General features: G+C 42.7%; 1 pseudogene; it reads right to left on the reverse strand.

The window, feature by feature from the left end:
* Nucleotides 1-13,900: 13,900 nt before the first annotated feature.
* On the reverse strand, nt 13,901-14,497 carry LOC118840713 (annotated as a pseudogene).
* Between the last annotated feature and the right edge of the window lie 239 nt (nt 14,498-14,736).

The following is a 14,736-nucleotide window of genomic DNA, read 5'->3' on the forward strand; positions in this document are numbered from 1 at the left end:
ACATTCAGATCTGTCTCTAAGTTCTGTGCTCCTTCTACTGCCCTACCTTGACTCTACGAGCACAATCCTTTTGGGCACAAATGGAAGGACTCTTGAACAAAGGCAGGGCTGGGGAGGTCATAGTCCAGAGTCCTGAAGCAGAGATTATAGGAATGACTCTACGTTTTTTTCACCAGCAATTTTTCATGCAGACTCCTTGAGGCTCTTGTGACCTCTGTATGGAACAATCTCCCAAGGCTAACCAATGTGTCAATTACAGTGGGTACCATGTTTAGGAGAAACTATTCTACTCATGAATCCCCATTGCTTTCAATTGCCAAGGGAAGTTCCAGGATAGAACAGCAGGAGAGGCATGGTTTTGGATTCTAGAAGGTCAGCAACATGTCTGGTTTCACAGTCAGGAGATGAGGTTTTCATTTCAAATCTGCTAATTGCTAACTGTGTGTTGAAGGGGGATTTCAGCTCTCTAGGAGTTATCTGTCAAATCAATGAGTTGTATGTATTTTGTGTATGTTTATGTACATTTGTTCTGATACAAACAAGATCCTTGAAGGCAGGGACTTTTTTTTTGTATTTGTGTCCAAACATAGTGCCTGGCATAGGCTGGGGTCTTCATAAACATTCATTCATTTATTTTTTTACTTGTATCTATTTGTTAATCATTCATTCATTTATTTTTTCCTTCCTTCCTTCCTTTTTTCCATTCCTTCCATCCTTCATTTATCTATTTAATTATAGAGCCTTCATAAAAGTTCATTCATTTATTCATCTATTAATTTATTTATTCACCTATTCACTTGCTCTACTATTTGTTTTGTTTGTTTGTTTGTTTGTTAACTATTGGACTTGTTGATCATGAAAATAACTTCCAGCTTTAACATTCTAGAGGACCTTAGAACTTGGGATCTAGGTGGGAAGTCCTGTGCATGCTTACTAGTGCACTCCTCTGATGGAATCAAAGGTGGTTTTATAACGATCAATTTGAGATAGCAGGGAAGAAAGCTCACATGACACTTAAAAAAAAGAATACAGTGGGATAACATATTTAAAGCACCTTGCAACCTTAGGGTACTATATTCATTATTCTTATGTTTTCTTCTCCTTCTCTTCCTCCTCCTCTTTCTCCTTCTCCTCCTCTTTCTTCTTCTCGTGTTGGCTAACCTAGAGCTAATATTGTTGATGATGATAATAATAAATGGGCCAATCTAGAGCTAAATAATTATAATGATTATTATGTTAATAATAAATTAGCCAACCTAGAGCCAATATTACCACCACTACCAGCATCACCACCACCACTACTAGTATTACTACTACTACTGGTTGTTGTCCTTCATTCTCAAAGAGGACAGAAATGACATCACTATGTTGGAATTAAGGTACAATGTGTTCATCTGTGACTTATCAGACCAATACTAGCTTGCTCTATCACAGGTTGGGCACAAATAGTCCAGATGAACATTTGGAGTAGAGACAGCTCTAAATTTTCACACCTCATACCTCTTTAACTACCGCAAATCTCCTTTGCTCATAGAGCACAGGTCCTTCTTTGATGTGGGCACCCTATGCTGGGTGGTCCTATGCCAGTGTCTTCCATGTCTCACAATTGCTTCCAAATTTCTTCAGAGAGACCCTGAGAGTGTCCTTACATTCCTCCATCTGACCTCTGCATGGGTGCTTGCCCTGTGTGAGTCCTCCGTAAAATAACATTTTAGACAAACATGTGTTTGGCATTCAAACAACATGGTCAGCCCCTCAGAGTTGTGCTCTCTGCAGGAGAGTTTCTGCTACTACTACTACTACTACTACTACTACTACTACTACTACTACTACTACTACTACTACTATCACTAGATTGGCCAACCTAGAGCCAATTTTTAGTGGCTACCAGGCTGCTCCCCAGTACCACATCACCTGCCTTTACCATATCCTACAATCTATGGATGATGTTCACTGCATCCCCTGACTTGCTGGAATAACAGGTATCAGTAACCTAGCAGGCCCCTCTCAAAAGTTGGTCCTTTAACCTTAGGTCTCGAATAAGACATGTAGAGGGAATCAGGAAGTGAGGGCAAGTATGTAACTGTCATGGCTCAGCCCTGTGGTATTATTGGCACCCATGTTCTCAGGCACTTCACAGCAAAGCCCAGCACATGACGCCCTCCCCAAAGCCATATACCATGTAGGGAAACTACACAAGTAGCCAGGATCTCCAGAATCATAGTACTTTGCCTCAAAGATATCTCATCTGGCTCTATTGAGTTTCCTTTTTCCTACACACTCAGCTTCACTTCCAGGTCAGTCAACCTCTTCTCCAAGCCTGGGCTTCTGTGAGTTGCCCACAGGTGACTTAAGACTAAAAGAAGCAGGTACCCTCCTTAGACCTATTAGCAACAGTTATGTCCCAAACTCCACATCTCAACTGAGCTGCTTTCCTTAGTGTGAAGACATGCTACATTGTGTTCTGAATACTTTTTTGACCTGCCTAGCTGTTTTAACAACCCAGCTAGCAGCTTCTGTGGGGGTGTAAGATCCCCCCCACAGCCAGCACCCAGGAGGCTGCCGGGACCTGGGAGGCTGTGGGGACACTGGGAAAGCACAGGTTCTTTTTATCTGCTTAAACAAGGAAAGCACGGTGAAGGGGTTGACCAGCTTACTTTAATCCAGCATTCAGTTAGCATACAGACAACATTCATTTAGTTCAGGGGAGAACCGCCAGCATTCAGTTAGCATTCAGTTAGTTCAGGGGGAGCATACAGACAAGCATCAAGAGACATACCAAATAAAGATTCATTCAGCTAGTTCAGGGGAACAAACAGCCAGTACCCTAAAGTTCAGAACATTCATTTAGTTCGGGGGAAAACAAAACCAGCATCCTGAACTTCAGAATAAAATACAAACAAATTACAAATATCAACAGACAGACCCAATATAATTCATAGTTACCAACATCTGGGCTCAGCCCGAGAGCAAGGGCTGGCCCAGAGTCACGCTTGACGCTGCTCCCACACCAACCGGAAAAGGAAAGAGAGGTCTTCAAACCGTCTTCTCACCTCTTATAGAGTTTTTGACATCATCAAGCACCGCCTGAATGACCACGGCCGATTGGTTCTTGAGTTGGCCCCTTCACCTAGGTTAACACCCAATAGGGCGTGGCTCTGGAATCAACACCTCCCCTCAGCCAGCCCCATGACTCATCACACAGGAAGTTCTCTGCTTTCAGGCATGGTCTCTAGGCTTCCTGCCTTGGAAGAGAAGCCCCAGCACCCCGAAAGGCTCATTGAGGTATGCTGAGTCATTCAGAGAAAACAAAGGCCATTCTGGTCACACTAGCATAATGGACAAAGAATAAATATAAAGCAGAACCAGACCGTCACCACTCAGCCCACCCTCTTGACATGACTTACCAAATAGCCATTTATGTGGTATGATCACCCCATGTTGCAAGTCAGAACCAATGGTGTCTTCATCCTGATCTGGATGGATCCTGATCTGGGTGGAGGTGGATCTCACAGGAGGTGGGAGGAGGTTGAGGCAGAAGAGCATGATTGGCCTTAGGGCCAACTAAGGTCTTTATTATGGAGGTAGATGAAGCTGTTAGCCACCACCCTCACAGCAATGGTAAATTGCTTTCTCTATGCCAAGGTCAAAAGCAGGAAATAAATTGAAAGTGACATTGCATAGAATTGATGTGGCCACTTCATTGCAAATGTTCTTTCGGAACACTTTAGATATATGATCTCCTTCCTTCCTCCTATTCCTAGGAAATGGGGGCGGCGCTGAGGATGATAGGTACAGTTGATGAGCTTTTCCCACAGGACACCTGGTAGGGTGCTTTCAAACTTCAATTTTCTTTTTTTTCCCCCTGAAATTCCTCTTTTTTTGAAGGTTGAGTTTACAGAGTCAGTTTCCTGTCCTGTCCTGTCCTGAGAGGTACTTCAGATGAGATAAACCTTAAGGACCCTTCTGACTTTACTTCTTACCATTATATAAGACAAATTGACTTAGCTTGAGAAGGATCCTTTTCCATCCTTGAGTTGGGACAGAATTGGGAATGGGTTAGTGTTATTAAGCATAATGCAATTAGTTTATTTTCAGCTTGATCTCACCATACTCACCTCTGGCGCTTCCACACTTCTGTTAAACTGAATTACTCTCACCTATCCCTAGCTATCCCTGACTTTGGACCTTTGTGCCTTTGATTATAACCTCCCCTCTGTGTAAAATATTTTCCCCTTTTGTTTATCTGTAAAATTTAAAGTCCAACTCAACATCTTCAGGAAATCTCTGATCTGTCTATCAATAATGACCTTCCCTTTGATTCATGTTTCAGGTATCAGATACCAGGTAATGTGTATTGTAGTAATCCAGGCTAGTGCATTCCTCATGTGCTAAATGGTAACCTCCATGATGCCATGAGCAGCATTGGTACAAGGAAGGAAGACTGGATTGTAAGTCATAAGACCTGGATTTAAAACTGGCCTTTGCCACTTATCATGACTACAATGTCATATGCAACTCATTTTACCTCCTTATGCCTCATTTTTCTTATCTTTGATGTGGAGATAATAAGTAATGCCTTTTGAGGACAATTGCATATTGATTGGAGCACTAGGCCTAGAGTCAGGACAACATGGGTTCCAATAATGCTTCTCACAAGAGTTGTGTGACCTTGGGCAAGTCATCTTGACTCTGTGAGCTTTAGACAATTATCTAAGACTTTCTGTACTAAGTTGGAGGTTGGTCAACACTGGCATAGTGAGTTCCTACCCCAAGGAAATTGAAGACCCTCAAAACTTAAGTTACTGACTTTTCCTTTGCCTTCTCATTGCCGTTCCCCAACCCCCAGGTCACCCAGGCCCCATCTGTTGGTCTTTATGCTAATTTCTCTGCTTGTATTTTCTCTGATGTTCAGGGTGCTGACTTTCCCCCTGAACTAGGAAATATAATTAAATAAGATTGTTTACCCCTTTAAAAGCTACCCTTCCTTTTAAAGCAGATTAAAGAACATATGCTAGCAGGCCATCCTGGGTATGCTAGGGTGCTTGCTGTTACACCATGCAATCAGAGGAAGAAGTAGCAGGGTCAAAGGCTACTTCCAATGTGTGAATTTCAGAACTGGGCTGATTTCCCAGGATGAAGAGTTTTCTGGAGCATAGTGGGAAAAATCTAGGGTCCAGCCCCAAAAGGAATGAAGAATGTCAATGAAAATCATACAGCTTGCATGAGCTGGGAGTCACCAACTACACAGAAGCCTTCTGGTAAGACATAGGACCACAAGCATTTACTATTTGCTCTACCTGTGTGTTCTCAGGTCCTCTGGACCATACTATTTGCTATGCTGTTCTGCCCTCCAGATGACTGGTCACTGACGTGACCTGCTGATGCACTCCAAGGAACTCTGGAAGTTAGGTACAGTGAAAAACATCATTGACTCTAGAGGCAGAGTAATAGGGTTCACATTTTGCCTTTGATCCTTACTTGAAGTATGACATTAGGAAAGGATCTTGACATATGTCGGTCTCATGTTCCTCAACTGTCAAGTGAGTCACACAGACTAGATGGCTCCAGAATTGCCGTCCAGCTCTAGATCCATGATCCTTTAGTCCTACATACAAAAGTTTATATACAAATGCCCAAAGTTTCAGGGCAAAAAAAGAGAAACTAAAGGTTCTAAGGCAAGGTGGCAAATTTGTCCTCAGAGATGTCACTGAGAATGTGTAGGTTGGACCTCAGCATAAAAATATGGATCTGGAGGTATATAACTTGTTCAAAAGAATCAGGATAAAAAGCAAAATCCCTAACAGGATTTTGTATTATGTCAGGAAATCCAGGAAATGGGCGTGTGTGTGACCAAGGTAGAGAACACTTAGTGGATATCAATGGGATTTTAAAAAAAAGCTATGACTTTGTAAACAGAATATACTCTAGACCACCTGAAACAAAAAGAGAAAACAAATGAAAAGTTCAGGAACAGATGACAAGTCTGAGGCTGGGGAATGATTAAATTATTCAGATATAGATAATCGTAGATTTAGATTCTGGAAGGAATTCTAATTAAAGTATACCTAATATAACTGTTCCCTTTTTAAAATGGGAACACTGATGCTCCAAGAAATTAAGTCAATTGCCTGAGGGCACCTAGGTGATAAATATCAGGTAGGATTGGAGATCAGGTCCTTTGGCCAGAGTCAGTGCTCTAGCCATTATATTAGGTTACCTCTTCATCTCTACCCCTAAAATAAAACAATGTAGCTGAGGACTCCAATATATGCCTGATTGATAATCCCTTTCTTCACAACTGGGAAGGACCAAGAAAGGAATGTCATAGTCTGTATCTGATTCTCATGAGGAGGGAAGAACCAGCTGGTGAGCTGGAAATCATGGGAAACCTGGTGGTACAAATCCATGTCCTCTTAGAGTTTTCAATAAAGCAGAAAAGGAAATCTTGGCATAATCTGACATGTAGCTGAGATTTTGTGCAAGCAGATTCAAATGGGTTAAAGGAAGTCAAGGTAAAGTGTGTGGGCTACAAATAGAAAGCACTATGCTTCACACATAGCAATAACTGATGCTCTCTCTCTCTCTCTCTCTCTCTCTCTTTCTCTCTCCTATATCTGTCTATCTATCTAATCTACCTGGCCGCCTGTCTGCCTGTCTGTCTGTTTGCCTGCCTGCCTGTCTGTCTGTCTATCTGTCTATCTATCTATCTGTCTTGACCCAGGAAGAGAGAAAAATCTCAAGAATGAAACTGAAGAATCAATTCAAATTCACCTTCTGTAGAAAGCCTTCTCCAGACTCCACAGCTGTCAGGGATTTCCCCTCCCATATTACATCCTATTTACTCTGTATATTTCTTGCATATACCTAATTATTTACAGGTTATCTCCCACATTAGCATGCACACTTCTTGAGGTCAGGAATCATCTTTGCCTTTCTTTGTATCTCAAGCCCAACGCAGTGCCAAGAACAAAGCAAGAACTTAGAATGTTTAATGAGAGACAAGAGGAACAAAGGAAAACCATTTGTATGAGGAGGAAAAATGAGAGGTGTCTGGAGAAACCAGTGTGAAGTCCAGAGAGCTAACAAATCAACCTAGATTTTAAAAGGATATGTAAACAAGATGGATGCAAGGGCAGGTAACTAAAAATTAATTCAAAGTTTAGCACAGGATTGTATGGATCTTTACAACTCAGCCTGAGTTGAGATTATTGAGGGGAGCTGAGGATAATAAACCATGTTTCAGGATAAGTGGGGAAAGAAAAGGATCAAAAAAGGGAGGGGAGCCGTCCTTAGAGAAGATAGGACAATGGCAATTGATAACAGAGAGAAGGTAGAACTCCTCAACTCTTAGTTTTCTTGTTTTATCAAGGAAGGAGAATGATTCTTGAATGAAAAAGAGTAGAAGGCAAGGCAATAAGTATTTATTAAGCATTTATTGTGTGCCAGGCACTGTGCCAAGGATACAAATACATGCAAAAAAAGAAAAGTCCCTACACTCACAGAGTTTACCTTCTAAAGGGGATGGCAATACAGAAAAGGGAGATGAAAAGTCTATGTGTGGGGGAGTTTAAAGGGGCAAATACTAATGTGGGGGCATGGTATTAACATCTGAAAAGACTGAAGCAGAGGAAGGAGAGGACCCCTTCCCAAAAATGGAATTCATCAATGGAATAGGAAGATTGCTATCGAGGGAAGATGTCCCAGTGTGAGCAGACCCTAGGTTTTGAGGAAAGTTCCAGACTGAGATGCCATCTGAGTCATGGTGGTGAAGCTGAAATGAGTTGTCAGGATGTGTAAGAAAGTACTTGGCTGCCCTTGATGAACACAAGACACCTGGCCCAGATGAACTGTATCTTCATGTAGTGGAAGATGTGTTGGATCTAATTGCTGAGGCACGTCAGTGCGGACTGCCATTCTGTACTCTCTTGGTCTCTGGATCCTGGGTTGTCTCCACTGGGGACTGAAGGGAAGCGTGAGTAGATGTGGTGATAGTGGTCTGATCTGCCTGGAACATGGGGGAAGCCTCAAGACTCACAATAAGTTAACCCAGACTAAAAAGTAGAACTATCTAAGAGAAGGAATGTGGCATAGTGGAGTGAATACCATCTCAGACCACCATTCCAGCTCCCATAGCCAGGAAGAAATTGGGAGGAAGAATCCTGATGGAGGAGGGGTCCCTTTCCTCTTGACGTCACCTATGACAAGTGCTAGCCAACTGTCACTGAGATGTAAGCCCAAGAGCTTCAGGAAAAGAAGTGGCCCCTAGAAAACCAGCCCTACTTTGAGCTTGGACCCCATGTCCATCATCCAGGCAAGCAAAACACAAGATCCCTGCCACCACCACCACCACCACCAACAATAACAACTGCAACTGATTGGAACTCATAGGCAGGCAAGCCCAAGAGCCTAACTGCCCACCCCATCTGGCCATGATACATAGCCATTGTCCAGATGAACATTTTTGTGGAGATCCAACAGCTCTGCAGATGCTGCTGTCTCTCCCCTGCCCCATTCAAAAGACACAACTACTGAAGCTCCATAAAATAGCTTTCAATGCCAAATTATTGGGTGTTGTCAAATGGTTCACCATCAGACAAAGATACAGTTTTATCAATGGAAATGATAGTAGGGAAGATTTATTACCATCTCCTTTGCTGCTGTACCCTAAGGACCATGGGGCCATTCAGTCTGATTTGTAGCTGAAACCTTCCAAGTGTGTGGTTGTCCCCATTAGAATGTGAGGTCCCTGAGGGCAGGGGTGTTTTTGCCTTTCTTTGTATCCCACTTGCTTATCTTTCATTAATATGCTTCCAGTGCTTATTATAGGGCCTGACACATGGGAAATGCTTAATGGATGCTTCTTGAATTTACTGTCATAGCAAATGTCTCTAGAAGACCAGGCATGTCAGCTAATACAAATGTTTTCCTGGTCCTTTAAAATATTCTGAAATTCTACTCTTTCTGGTGCTTTTTTTTTGCCATTCCTTCACTTTTTTATTCCTAGTTCTGGAGTCAAGTAGAACAAGACCAAACTCTCTTCCATAAGATAGCCTTTCAAGTACTGGATGTCAGCTACGCTGCCCCCCTGTGTTTACATACTATGGCACAGTGGAAAGAAACACTTTCTTTGAAAGCAGAGTATCTGTGTTCAAATCCCACCTCCAGCATTTAAAAGCTGAGTGATCTCAGGCAAATCATGTGATTTCCTTTCCTCATCTCTAAAATGAGGGGATTACACTAGGTGGCCGCAGAGGTTCCTTTCAGTTCTAGATGCACAATGCTATGACCTCTCCTCTCTAGGGTAAAGGTCCCCAGTTCCTTCAATTTCTCTTCCTATGGCATGAATCTAGTTCCCCCACCATCCTGCTTGACTTCCTCTCTTCACTCTGTGACTTATTTATGTCCTTCCTAAAATGTGGGACACAGCAGTAAAGAGAAGACAGTCTGTTTGAGCAAAATCTCAACTTCTCAAAATAATTCCTCGTGTAAATCATAGTGCCTGGCACATAATAGGTACTTAGCAAATGTTTATTGGATTGGATTGGAAATCAGAAATTAGCACTGGCTTGCTTTGCCATGAGGGAAGAGCTAGAAGGAATGGGAGGAATTGATGGGAAGGCCAATTCAGCTCATTATAAGGAAGCCTTGTAACCATCAGAATTTTCCTGAAATAGAATGGTTTTCTGGGGCAATGTAGTGAGTACCCTTGAGGTATTCCAGCTAAGATGAGTGGCCAGTTGCTAGGAATGTCATAAACAGCATTGATACTTTAGGTAGGGACCAGAATAACTGATCTCTGAACTCCCTTGCAGCTCAGTGATTCTTGCTCTTCTGGTTTTGTTCTGGAAGGGAGGTTCATTTAAAATGATCACTGAGAATTTCAGGCAGGATTCCAGACTGGAGTATGGCAGGCATAATCTATGGTGATCAGGTGAGTGTCTCCAGCTCCAGGCCTCATCAAAACCAACATGGAGGGGACTAGCCTTGCTTTTCATTTACTTGGGTTGCTAGTTACAACTTCAGTTTCTTAAGTTTTAAAAGGACATTGATGAGGGAGGAGAAAATACCCCAAGAGGAACCAGAATGGCAAGATGATTAGTGAGAAGACCCAAGAGAACAGATAAAGGAATTTAATCCCAAACACACAGTTTTATGAGAGGTATCAATGGGATAATGAGTGCTGAAGAATTTCTTAGAGTCGTAAAGGGGGATTTGGCAACTTGATCCTGGAAATGGGCAAAGTTGATCTACTTGGGTACAAGAACTTTTAGGGATATTGGGAAAAAGGACAAGTTAGAAGACATGGAACTAAGAATCTTTGAACTGCTAGAGTTTGAAGGGAGCTTAGAAAACAGAATTCATATAGTGAGGGTGGGGTGGGGAAGAGCATTAGAAGATAGAATATAGAACATGGGCTATCAGAGCTGATAGGGAAATTAGAACAGACACAATAAGATATCACCTGGAAGAAAGTTGTAATGTTGGAGTTGGGAGGAACACAGCACACAATTGTCAGAGCTGGGAGAGACCTTAGAATATGGAACATTTGAGTTCTAAGGCAGTATACAGTGTTGCCATGGAATGTAGACTACGAGGGCCAGAAGGATCTCATAACATATAACATGAAATGTCAAAGCTAGGGGACACTGTAGAAAGTAGGACAGAACATTTCAGATCTAGATGGACCTTAAACTACAGATGTGGATCTCATCCCAAGGTATGAAAGGTGGGAGGGGGTCAAGAACACAAAGGAAGCCTAAGGAAGGAACCCTAAAAAATGGAATATAGAAAATCAAACCTACAGGTACTTTAGATCATAGAATATCATAGCTAATAGAGACACTAGAATAAAGAACATAAAATGTCAGAACTTGAGGAACTTTAGAACATGGAACATACAATATCATAGTTTAGAAGGACCTTAAAACTGAATGTTAGATCTGCCAGAGATTTTAAAACATAGAATATGAGAATTTTAGAACTGGGAGGAACTTTAGAATATGGCACAGGGAAGATCAGAGCTGGGAGAGACCTTTAAGTTTATCTGGAGCAATTCCCAGAGTTTATAGAGGATTTCATGGCAGTTTACCGGCAATAAAGTGAATTATCAGGCCTTGAGAGAGAATAATCAGGAAATCCACTCAAGGGAGAATGGTCAAGTTCCCCTCAAAGCCTGGTCACTTTAATGATTTCAACATTACCAATGTTTTGATTGACAACCTGAGCACCCTCTTAAAATGTCCATTGGAGTTCTCCCTTAAATGATGATCACACCCTATAGCTAGAGGAGGTAGTTCAGTGGATAGAGCACTGGGCCTGGAGTCAGGGAGATGAGTTCAAATTTGGCCTCAGTCATTTACTGGCTATATGACTGTGGTCAAGTTAGTTAACTTCTGTTTGCCTTAATTCACTGGAGTGGAAATGGCAAACCATTCTAGTATTTTTGCCAAGAAAATCCCATGGACAGTATGGACCACAGGGTGACGAAGAGCTGGCCATGGATGAACAACAACCTACCCCACTGCCAACTTTGCCACAGTGGAAGCACTATCTCTTCTGATCATCACACACTGAATTGAGGGGGCTTAGACTGAAGACATTGGCAGGTGCTGAATGCCATATGTCTGGAGCTCTGTTCATTTTATCCCCAGATCTTCCTTTGGCAGTTAAATGACACAAAATGGACTTAATAGGATAATGCCTTTCAACGGCATGAAGCAATGCCCTAACATTGGGCCCTCAAGCTTTAGTATTTCAGGAAGCTGTTTTTCAAATAATTCATTCTCCTATTTACTTGGTAAATTCCCTAATCTATTTTGAAATTCCTCCACATGATGAGAGAGGCAGCATGTGTTATTGCATAGAAAGCCAGCCTCAGAAGCAGGAATAATGATGATAATAGTGATGATGATAATAATCACAACTAGCTTTTGTATAACATTTTAAGGTTTTTGAAGTATTGTACGTATGTTATCTCAGTCGACATTCATGACAACTCTGTGCAATAGGTAGTACTATTATTTCCACTTTACAGATGAAGAAACTGAGCCTGAAACGTTCTATGACTTGCTCAGGATCATATATCTAGGAAGTGTCTGAGGCATGATTTGAATTCAGATCTTCACTCTAAGGCTGTCATACTACCTACTGTTCTATAGAGCTGCTTTAGAAGCCCTGCATTTAAGTACTGCATATGACACATCTTATCTGGGTCCCTCTGGGCAAGACCCTTAACCTCTTAGTGTCCTAGGCTACTCTATAAGACTGTAAGTTGGCAAGATGGTGCTTGTTTTCTGCCAAGGCTCAGCTTTGGATCACTCTGACCATCCACTGCCATTGTCCCTATGCGTGTACTGTTGAATGCAAGTGGGGAAAATCATGAAAATATTCTGACTGAGTCCACTATAAATTTATCTCACACAACCTCAAGTGGGACCTCACTGCTGCTAGGCAATCTTTTTGCTACTCCTTAACTGACTCACTAAACCTCTAATGACAATATCTCTTGTAAACCTTTCTACCTCTCCTCAAACCTCACATGGTTCTCCTCCCAATTCACTTGACCGAGAACTTTGCCTCATATTTCACTTTAGAAAGTGAGCTCATTCTCCAAGAACTCCTTTTCCTCCTTTCTTCATTTCATATTATTTTAACCAAGAAGGTGGAGATGATGGCAGAAAGTACCTTTTGCCATTTTCTTCTCCTTCACTCCATCTCCCACAATGAGTTGGCTCTTCTGGTCAAAGCCAAGCCTTCTATATGCACAAGGAATTGCATTTCCTCTCATCTACTCCAGCACATTTTTCCTTCTTTATCATCACCACTCTTCAATTTTTTTCTTCTCTACTGTCTGCTTGCCCACTAACTACAAACATGCCCATAAAATCAAACAAAAAAAACCCCTCAGTTGATCAATCCAACCCTGCTAGGTTTCCATATTTTTCTTCCTTTTTGTGGCTAAACTTCCGTAGAAGGCCTTCTATAGCAGATGCTTTGACTTCCTCCCTTCTTAACTCTTGACAATCTGGCTTCCTTCATCATTCAGCTGAAACTTCTCTCTCCAAAGACAGCATTGCTCTCCTCATTGTCAAATTCAATGGCCTTCTTTTAAAACAAAGACTGGGAATCTTCATTCAGGTCAGCAAACTGACATTCCTCAAGTCTCAGACTTTGGGTGGGCCTTTTGAGGAAGAGGGGAAGGACAGAAGAGAGAAGAGAAGCAAGGCCAACCTTCTTCCCTGGATATCCCCTCCACCCACAAACCCTGTCTCAGGCTACTGGGTAAAGAGGAGAATAGGTGGAAGGAAATGCCAAGATGGGAGGGACTGAGGGAAAAAGAGGCCCCTGCCAATGCCTACCCAGATGTGTGTCTTTCAAAGTCCAGCTATGGCCAGGACAGTAGCCACCATAGGCCCCTTCCTATAAATTAAGTCCCCACAGTCGCAAGCCTGGGGGTGGAGGGAGCAGGAAGGACAACCTCATGGAAGAGAAATTGGTTGGACATTCAGCTCCTTTCAAGGCAGTGCCCTGAATCCTGGCTTAAAGAATGGCTATATGGGTGCAAATTCCCAAATGAGAGGACAAGCCAGGGTGGGAGAATGAATAGGAACATTGAAGGGGTGAGGGGCCCCCCAGTTTTGGTCCAGGAGAAGGGAGGATGGGGAGGTTGGTCCAGTTTTGCTGATTTGGGAGACAGAGAGTGTGTTACAGCAAGTTCAAGTTGAGAAGGCACTGGCTCAGCATCTGTAGGCACAACAGTGCCACCAATGGGTAGATAGTAGGGGAGGGAAGAGGAAGAGTTGGGAGCAGAAGGGACTTGAGAGTTCCACAGGCTTCTTGGGAATGTCACTGCTAGAAATATATTAACCATTCAAGGGAGGGTAAGGAAGAGTGGTGATCAGAGAATCTGGCATGGCATCCCATGTCCAGTCATGCCTACCTGAGATGCCCCATGGTTGGTACCCATTTGCCTCCTGATGACATTCTTGCCCTCCTGCAGTTATCTGTGAAATTTTGGGGATTCTCCTTGGACTTCTTATGGAACCAGTTAGGAGCTCCAGAGAAGAATCCATCACCCTGAGTCACACTGCTAGTCCACCCAGGTTTATCAGTGTCTTCTGCACAAAGGCCACATTATTTCCTTCCCAGAGGTCCACAGTTTGGAAGCTATCAGTGGCATTGATGCCATAGAGTTCTGCCACATGCAGGAACTGCAAAATCTGTTCCATCTCTTTGAAGGCCATGCCTGAAGCCTGGATTTTCTTTACCAGGCCCTGGCCTTCAGGATATAGCCCCTTGACGAGCTCACACAGCACCATGCCACCTTGAGTCAGTTTTGGAAATTCTCTCACCCAGGCTGGGGCCGCCCGACATCTCTGTGGCACTATGTGGTAATCCATTGAGTGAGGGTCTGCTCCAGATGGGTATCATACTGCTTCTCAATTTTCTGCTGTACCTCCCAGCTCAGGCCATAAGCAGGTCCCCTGTTGGCCATTTTGAGATGGTGATGCAGGTATTTTTGCTGTGAGGTGGTGGATGGAGAGATCAATGGCCTTTTCTAATGTTCATTCTTCTTGTCCTCTGTAGCCTTTGATCATGCTCTTCCATACTATCTTTTCTCTAAGTTTTTGGGATACCATGTTCTCCTTCTGCTTACCTAACAGATCCTTCTCATTCTCCTTTCCTGGATCTTCATCTAGGTTACACTTGCTAACTCACAAGACTTTGTCCTGG

The sequence above is a fragment of the Trichosurus vulpecula genome, chromosome 3 (genome assembly GCF_011100635.1).
Source record: "Trichosurus vulpecula isolate mTriVul1 chromosome 3, mTriVul1.pri, whole genome shotgun sequence".
Lineage (NCBI taxonomy): Eukaryota > Metazoa > Chordata > Mammalia > Diprotodontia > Phalangeridae > Trichosurus > Trichosurus vulpecula.